The sequence below is a fragment of the Pongo abelii genome, chromosome 17 (assembly GCF_028885655.2).
Source record: "Pongo abelii isolate AG06213 chromosome 17, NHGRI_mPonAbe1-v2.0_pri, whole genome shotgun sequence".
In the NCBI taxonomy this organism is placed as follows: Eukaryota; Metazoa; Chordata; class Mammalia; order Primates; family Hominidae; genus Pongo; species Pongo abelii.
The window spans coordinates 21,337,846-21,347,489 of record NC_072002.2 but is presented as its reverse complement, the minus strand read 5'-3'; the positions used below and the strand labels follow the sequence as shown (position 1 = coordinate 21,347,489).

Genomic DNA, 9,644 nt, shown 5'->3' with positions numbered 1-9,644 from the left:
TCACAGTGAGTGAATCATTGTCTGAGAAAATGACCTCTGAATATACATGTATGGGACTATTCAGAAGGGCTATGCAGCAGGATTCAGAGGAAAGACTATTAAAATTCCAGTGTACACCAGTAAATCTAGAGTTTCATCGTAAATTACAATCAGGAATCATTTTGTCTCGCGGCCTTGCTCCGTGCATGGGGAGGTGGTTTCAGTTCCAGGGCCAGCGAGGCGAATACGGTGCGGGGAGGGCTCTGAGAAAGGAACGGAACCCAAATCACTTTCCTTCTTTAATTGACGAATCTCAGGGCTTAAAATGCTGCAGACAATTGAGATTGTAAATGTGTCTCATCTGTTTCTCTGAGCCTGCCTTCAGTCAACAAATGTTTTCTATTCATCAGCCTAAGAAGCAGCTTTGGTGCTGTCCCTTGCGGGATCCCACTTAGTTATCTTTTAGAGGAAATACCAAGGCATATTTCCCCCATTCCTGAAGTGTAAGATGGTGTCACTAATCCTGTGGCTTAGTAAAAAGGGAAGAAATACACTGAGGATTCTGAAATCTTCCCTCAGCTGCCTCGAAGAATTGGGTCAATAACCTTTAGAGTGGTGAAGGTGGCTCAGGAATAGGTTAATAGACTCACAAATTCTAGAACAAGAGAAGACTTCAAAGGTCGTAGGGCCCAGCCCTGTCTTCTGGAAGTCGAGTTACTAATTTTGTACTGAGATGGCGACTGAAACTCGGAGGATTGTTTCTCTGCCTGGATCATACGGCGGCGTCACCAGCACTGCCACTGCGCAGTGTTCAGAGAGCGCGAAGACCTCCATCACCTTCTAGCTCAGTCGGGTCGCCTTGGCCTCCAGCTGCTGGGCCCTTGTAGAGTTTCTTCCCACGGATTTGTCATCCTCCCCAGCTCCCCAGGCCCCTTCTAAATCCTGTAATACACTGCAGGTTCTCCTAGTGCTCCCACCACCCGCCTGGCCTCCCTTCTCTGCCTCGAGGAGATTTGGCTGCATATGGAAGAACGGGGAAGGTGAGTATGCAGGGGACAGGTACCAGCTGTTCGCCACGGCTACCAGTGAGGGCACAGGAGGAAGTGAGTGCTGTGGTGGCTTTGGAGATTTAGGTTAATCATAAGGAAATAAATCCTGAGTCGTGGAGACTGTCAGGAAATCGTGTGCGTTGTTCAGGAAGATGGTGGAGTCTGTTCCTCTGGAAACACAAAACATCCACCTTAAAAATGTGGCGGCCTTACTTGCCCAGAACAATTTTGGTGGGGTCTGGCCTGAAGTCAGGGGGTGGATTAGATGACCCCAGTCTCCTCTTGATTCTATTAAAAGATTTTCAGGGGATGAAGTTTCTACAGGCAACAGTCTAATGCTTAACAAATCTTTTGTTGAAGATTTTTAATACCATCTTTTCATCTGACCTAAATCTTTCGTGTGGAAGTTGAGCCATGTCCCCTGTGGAGAGGAAGAACGGAGGAGATCAAAATTCAACCTTTAAAGTATCCAGTTAAATTTAGTGTTTAGAGTTAGGGAGACTCAATCATCAGCACTGAACTGGGTCACATCATTTGATGTTTTCCGAGAGGAGGACACCACAGAAATCTGACTCTTGGTTCTGGTATCGGAGTCAAAGTCCCCCATACTCGAGGTTAATAAAGGGATTGGGAGGTGGGAGGGAAAGGGTGTGATTTCAAGGTTTGTGGCACTTACCACAAAACCACTGCATTAATGCAAACCAAAATTAAAACCACATGGTATAAAATGTCATGCTCACACATCTATTTGTCCAGCAAATCTCAAGGCAGCCAGCCTGAACCTGGGCACCCCAGTGGACTTGAAGACAGGTGAAGCCAAGCAACCTCAGAATGAGAACTTCCCCATTAAAAACCTTTAAACATGGCCTTTCAATAGCTTAACAAAACCTAAGAAATGCGCATGTATTCAAGAAAGGCAGTAAGTAAGATGAATTAATTTGTTTTAAGCCATAATGTTCAATTAATTAGTAATTTCCATCCAGCCTGCTGCCTGACTCATAATGAGCATTTTCTAGTCTAAATAAAGTGGAGACTGCTTAGTTACAGAGCATTTTATTTAGCTTCCTTTTATTTCAACTTAAAGAAGGGTTCTTTTTATTTTTTAGAGATGGGGTCTCACTCTGTCACCCAGGCTGGAGTGCAGTTATCACAGCTCCCTGCAGTCTTGACTTCCCGGGCTCAGGCAATCCTCCTGCCTCAGCCTCCGGAATAGCTGGGACTACTGGGACATGCCACCATGCCTAGCTAATTTGTTTGTTTTTTTGTAGAGACAAGGTCTCACTATGTTGCCCAGGCTGATCATGAACTCCTGGCCTCAAGTGATCCTCCCGCCTCGGTCTCCCAAAGTGCTGGGATTATAGGCGTGAGCCACTGTGCCTGGCCAAAGGGTGGCTCTTTTAGTGTTTTTTTTTTTTCCTTCTTTTTTCACATGCCTGCTGTGTCAGTCTTGTAATGTTTTTAAAAGGCTGACTACTGTGTATTTTTAACCCTTTTTAATTATTACCATTTTTCAAAAGTAGTTCACTAAGATTTTGTAAGAAGGTGCAAGTGTCTTTCATGCCATAATACCAGGTCAAAACACATATGGGGGAGCCTTAATTTTCTTTTATGTGAGGAAAGCCCTCCCTCTGGGGAGGAGAGAAGGCTGACTTCTGAAAACCAAAGCTACAATGGGAAGAAATACTTTGTCAGCTGGGAGTGAGGGGCCAGGGAAAACGACACCGGAGAAGCCTTCTCCCCATACACGTCCTGCCGTGGACACTGGAGAATCCTTCTGCCTACACACCTCCTGCTGTGAAGACCTCCATGCTCCCTTTCCGTTTTTGCTCTCAGCTGTCCTTCCAGTATGATTCTTGGGTCAAGCAGCCGCATCTCCACTGTCCTAATGACAAAAGACACCAGCACTGTCTCACTTCCTTTCCTCCTCCTCTCCAGAGTGTTACCTTCCTGATTGACAGGGACTTTCGGTTTTCTATTTAGAAGCACATGTTTGGTGCAGACATGTTGTCCAAGACTTGACATCTGGAAATGTTGGGAATAACCTGAAACTCCTTACAATGTGATGTTTTGGTCTTTAAAAAAAAACTGTTTAGGAAAGGTTGTTAGGCTTTAAAAAAATATATATATATTGCTAACCTCTTGGAGTCACTGGGCAGACCCTCTCAGCAGCTAGCCAGGCTGGCCTAGCCCTGACGGCCCAGGAATAGCAGCTGTCTTGTGATTTCCCACAGCAGGCACATTGCGTTGTCTCTCAAAGTCCCTCCTCTGGAGTGCCTCCTCTGCCCGTGGGGCCGTGCGGGACAGTGGCTGCGTCTCTGTCTCATTGCAGGACGGCATTGGGTCTTAGGTGCTCTTTCATGTTGTCCACACCTAACGTTGCTGGCTTCCGGGGCCTGGTTTTGAAACTGCCCCTTGGCATCATGCTTTCCCACCCCTCCTGGGAGCAGCGCCTGTGGGAGGGCAGCGTTATTCCCACCTCCTCAGAGAGGAGACCACATCCATGGCAGTGTGTGACTGTCCCTTTCGGCGGTCCTTTGTGAAGCCCGCGGGAAGTTCTGCATTCAGTTCCTGACTCCCAGAAAAACGTCCTGTCTTTTGAACTGAAAGGAGGCTGATGTCAGAGCCTCGTTGAGTAACAATGGAGAAAATCTACATCAGAGGAAAGAAGGCCTGAGCTTCTTTAAATGCTTCTGTAAGATGATACGCCACAACACGAATGTGGATTGTTGACAGTAACCACAGAGACGAGATCATCGAGGGAAACAGCTGAGAGTTTGTGAGGCCATAAAACAGATCATCAAAAATATGGTGAAGCAAATTTAGAATTGGTTTTTAGAAGGGAAAAGAAACCATTGGCAATCTGACCCGTAAATTCTCCTACATTTTCAAATGTTATAACTATGAAGGTCGCTTGAAGGAGCCTTCAAGCCCCTCATGCCCACCTGCCCCAAACCCATTGTCACTGCTAGGTCCCAGATTTACAGCCACCTGGAGAGGAAGTTGCAGGGGGTCTCTGTGCAGCTGAGGATGATGGAAGGGATTGCAGAAGGCTGGTGCTGTGACGGTTGTTAGGGGGAGATTGAGGCCGGGGGGTGGAGTAGGGGGCTACTTTCTTCCCCCTGCACCTGCTATCATGATTTCAGCAAAACCTTGCCTTTCTCCTCTTCAATCTTAAATAGGTACAGTGGCTGGGTATTAATATTAATGAGCATAATAACAATAATAAAACTGGCAGCAGCATCAAATGAATGTGGTCTCCTGCAGTAGAAATATTTACCCGATGTGTCCTGCCAGTGAGAGAGATTTTGGCATTAAACCTAGACATTACCTCATCCTCCTGGGCAGACAGCCGATTGCCATGCTAAGCAAGTCTGCAGCCGAGAAGGGCTGAGTACCTGCCGACGGCTGCACAGCCCAGACCCCGGGGAACACAGTTTCCTTGAGCCTGTCTGTCTGTCTGTCTGTCTGGGTCTCACCCTTAATTCCTTTCTTTCTCTTTCCCTCCTCCGGAGGTAGGCATTGTGTATTTTCAAATTGTGTTGCTTTTTTTTGCAGAGTCTTGTAGGGTGTGTTGTGAAAAGTCTGCCAGCCAGGTGGGTGGGTATTATTAGTAATCCCCAGAAACACGAGGGGTCCGGAGTGAGGGGAGGAACATGACGTGCCTGTGTGTGCACAGGACGCCCCACACTCGCTTACACACGCATGTCCCTCTCTCTGGGAGCCAGGGAATGGGGTGGGGGTTGGTTTGGTTTAATGCATGATAAAAACAGGGGCATTCTGTAATAACAGAGCTTTCATTTCAAGATTTTTAGCAACTAAAATAATATTTTGAAACGTTTGGAATTGTACTAGAAATGTGTGTTTGATATGCTCAACCTAAGAAAACATCACACTTAAAATGCTTTTACTCCACTGGCTTCAGACCTCTTTGAAATTGGTGCCTACACAGCCGAGAAGTCCGGGTAGGCGCCATAGGCAAATTGAGGCGAGAAAGTGACATCTTGTGTAATGCTGCAAATTCGCAGAAGGCTTTGAACCATCGCCAGAGTAGCAAATACTCATTGTGAAAGTTTTTGCAATGAGGTATGGAAAACCATTTCAGCTGCTCTGATTGTCAGCTCTCCTGTCTTTTCTTTAGCTCCTGACTTAAAGTTACATGTCCTGTCAGTTTTGATACTCTTACTACTTAGTGCTTTAGTTTTTATCAGCTGGTGCCACATCTTTTAAAATTCTGTCCCACTAGCCTCTGTGCTGGTCCTGACCGATTCACCAGCTCTTGGGACTGTGTCCAGATGCCTTTTGTGATGCCTCTTTTCTAAAATGCTTTTATTTGGGTTTAAGATTTACTAATTCTTTTACACACCCATAACTGAATACCAGCTATTGGTATGTATACTACCAAACTTTTGTGTATGAAGTTCGTACTAGGCACCAAGTCATTTAAAACGTTTTAATCGTGTGCTGAGCTCGTAAGTGTACAATATGACTGTCTAGTAAATTCTTAATTATTTGTCGACTCTTTATAGAAGAAAAAAGTAAGTAGGGGAAAAGATAAAGTAGCATCCAGCCGGTGGCAAAGGAACAAGCCGTGTAGCTCTGCTTCTCACCCACTCTCAGCTAGCTTGGGCCACGGCTGCCTGAAGTGCACAGGTTTGACACCAGACAGGAACCCCACTGGGAGGACTGTATGGGCCACACCCCTGGATGTGATCTGTCTATGAAACAGGTCTTCTCAGTGCTTCAGGGTGGATTTTGACTTCTCCTGAGCCATCCTCAGAGCACAGCTGGTGGGGAACTTCACCCGTCTGGTCACTCCTGAAGCAGTCTGGCTGGCAGCCACAGGCTGGGATCCCAGTTGTTGGAGGTCAGCGCACACAGCAGCTATCTGCTGTAGCAGAAAGAATTTAGGGGAGGAAAGGCTTGAGAAGGAACGGCAAGAGAGAGCAGACTTTGTGGCATCAGTCAGGTATATGTGCTTGTATTAACATGAACCTGAGAGGCTGATGGTATTACATGGAATTCCAAGTTTCGACTGCATGGATTCTGTCTCTTGTGGTTTATCTATGGCACCATCAACCGATGTTGTGTGATAAAACGTTTAAAGTATGTACACCTGAAAGTGGAGATGACTACTAAGGGCATTTAATGTTTTAAGCTTACCTCCAGGGTTTTTTCCTCAGTTACATGGAGGATGGCCCTAGGTACTAACTGTTGGAAATGGCAGCATTGAAAAGTGCAGCACTTTCTGCTTCAGCAGCATCTCAATTCTGCGCAGCCTTTGCAAATCCTTTTCTACAGATAGCTGGCAACCTGCCATTGTTCCCAGCCGGCAGCGTGGTCCCTGCCACCAGGTGCTTGAACAAACGGCCCTGTGTATGAGGGTCCCTTCTCCCAAGTAAAATTACCCTAAAGACTCTAAATGAGAATGGAGACTTTGAAAAAATCTTCTGTATTTTTCTACTTTAATTATCAAGTAGGGGAAACAGATCTGAAGGGGAGAGAGGAGAGAGGACCAGAAGGGGGCTTCCTTGCTGTGCAGGAGACCTGTGGATCCAGTGGAAAGGAGCCCTGTGTGAGATGAAATTATCACAGGGGCGGGATGTGCCGGAGGGGAAGCAGGCAGCCCAGGCATGTGTGTGTGGATGTGGAACCCCTTTCTGAAGTGAGTTTGGTTTTATTTTGGGCAGGCCTCATAGGCTGTACATCTGGCAGGAGATGAGAAAGGAAAGACTGGCTCTTGTTTTTTAAAAAAAAACTAAGTAAAAAATAATTATTTAAAAATGACTCAAAAGAAATAATTATGAGAGTAGTTATGATAGAGTAAAATGATTTGTTCTTCATTTTCCAGATTTTATGTAACATGGATATACTATATTTAAAGATTTATTTTTTAATAAAATTACTAATGATAGGCAAGGCTTATATAGTACATAATACATGCCAGGCGCTTTGTAGAAATGAACTCATGTAGTCCTCCCCACAGCTCTATAAAGTTAGCATAATTACTGTCTCCACCTTAGAGCTGAGGGAGGGAGGCTCACGCAGGTCACATTTCTCGCCTTGAATCACACAAGTGATAAGCGGTGGAGCCAAGAACTGAGCTGGGCAATCTGGCCCCAAAGTCCGTTCGCTGACCCCCATGCTACACTCCCCTCTCAAAAACAGAGACTTGGACACCAGATCCAAATTCAAACAAGACAGTTCCCTGCTTTTATCAACCTAAAGCATTACTAATGGGTTGCTCCGGTTCACAGGTGTGGCATTCGCCGGATGAAGACCGTGGCTTTTAAGAAAAGTGTCCACGGTCTGTAGATGAACAGTTGCAAACTCAGAGAACTAAGCCATCTAGAATATTGCATTCATTCTATATTTTTATTTTTATTTTATTTTGTGTTTTTGAGACGGAGTCTCGCTCTGTCACCCAGGCTGGAGTGCAGTGGTGTGATCTTGGCTCACTGCAACCTCTGCCTCAGGGGTTCAAGCGATTCTTCTGCCTCAGCCTCCAGAGTAGCTGGGATTACAGGCATGCGCTATCACGCCTGGCTAATTTTTGTACTTTTAGTAGAGATGGGGTTTCACCATGTTGGCCAGGCTGGACTCGAACTCCTCACCTCAGGTGATCTGCCCGCTTCGGCTTCCCAAAGTGCTGGGATTACAGACGTGAAAGAACCACCCAACTTGGCCATTCTATATTTTTAGAATACACTTTCTCTTCCGAGAGAGGCATGGGTGTGGCTTATACTGCCAGCTGTTGGTTGATAACCCTGTGCCGCCATTCCCACAGACATGCCCCACTATTGTCCTTGCTGTTTGTGATGGATTCTGACTTGGGAATATCCACCCTTAGTAAGAAGCTTCACCTTCCCACTAGAGGACACATGCACCGACCAGGGGTGGGTGGAGAGGGTGGCTTGAGTCTGGAGACCTGGACTCCAGCACTGCCATGAGGATGGGGATGGGGACGGGGATCTCAGGGGTTGCCATCCATTGTCCCCACACCAGACAATGTGCTGGCATCATCCCTGGCACGCCGTGGGGGCTCTAAGAGATGGTGATTCCTTCTGAATAAGGAAATATAAAAATGTCTCTTAATTCCCCTAGGCAGTAGGAGCTGGTTACCCACAAGCGAAGCCTCAGTTAGATTCTCCCAGCAGAGAAAAGGAGATCTTCAGGCTAGTCCCAATAGGAACAGAACTAAGCAGAAGAACTTTGTACTTGGATGCTGGAGATGATACTGCGTTATCTAATGCTCACAGCTCTCACTTTGCACAGTAATGTGGGACCATAAAAATGGCCCTGTGAATTGAAACCATGCAAAATGATGTTAATAGCAGGAAAAATTATAATTGCTGCCCTGACCTTTAAGCATATTTTTGGTCACAGCATTAAAAACTTTTCTACCATCAATTGTAAATGCATAGGGAAATGGGCAAGTGATAGTAGAACTGGTATTTACTTAGCATACTAGTAATTTAAAACACTAGTGACCTTGCCGGGCGTGGTGGCTCACGCCTGTAATCCCAGCACTTTGGGAGGCCAAGGCAGGCGGATCATGAGGTCAGGAGATCGAGACCATCCTGGCTAGCATGGTGAAACCTCGTCTCTACTAAAAATACAAAAAATTAGCTGGGCGTGGTGGCAGGCACCTGTAGTCCCAGCTACTCGGGAGGCTGAGGCAGGAGAATGGCATGAACCTGGGAGGCAGAGCTTGCAGTGAGCCAAGATCGCACCACTGCATTCCAGCCTGGGTGACAGAGCAAGACTCCATCTCAAAAAAAAAAAAAAAAAAAAAACAAAAAACACTAGCGACCTTGAGAATGGAAGCATGCTGTTTCTCGGTGAGACTGATCCTAAGTGGTCTGAGTGGTGCTGCCTCCTCTCATCCTGTCACTCGCAGTGTGGGGTGAGCAGCCTTCCTGCACTGCACAAGCTGTCACACTCCCTCCTCAGTGTGGATCCACTTCCCACCTGTTCTCCTGTGTGCTCTCAGCATTGTAAAGTATCTCCAAGAGTTTCTTTAATGTGAACTTGTTTCATGGCATTGCTTCCTCCAGGCTGTCTTTGTCCCTTTCCTTACAGCCACTTTCCTCCTAAGCTCACCTTCCCCTGGGCACGACAGGAGTCTCACTGCAGCAGTCTCACTCACTGCAGCCTGGCCACCATCCTGCGGGCAGCTGTTTCTTCTTCTTTTTTATTTATTTTTTATTATTATACTTTAAGTTCAAGGGTACATGTGCACAATGTGCAGGTTTGTTACATATGTATACATGTGCCATGTTGGTGTGTTGCACCCATTAACTCGTCATTTACATTAGGTATATCTCCTAATGCTATCCCTCCCCCCTCTCCCCACCCCAGCTGTTTCTTCTGTAACTCCGTTTACAGTAGGCTTGAATTTCACTTCCAGCAGGACTTTTTATTTCTTTGCTGCACTTTTATCTTTGTTGGTGGTTTTCCTCTTTTGATGACCCGTTTTTATAAACATCACATACATTTACCACTGGGTGACAGGGACCAACACAGCTACATACTTTGCATTCTGTACATGAAAAACAGCAGGTTATCCAGAAGCTCTAGCTAAGATCACTGATGAAGGTGGCTGCACTAAACAACAGA

General features: G+C 46.1%; 1 protein-coding gene across 3 annotated transcripts in view; it reads left to right on the top strand.

Annotated features, from left to right (window-relative positions):
* The window catches only part of LDLRAD4 (low density lipoprotein receptor class A domain containing 4), a 430,850-nt gene that overhangs the window by 278,075 nt on the left and 143,131 nt on the right, over positions 1-9,644 (top strand). The window lies entirely within an intron of this gene.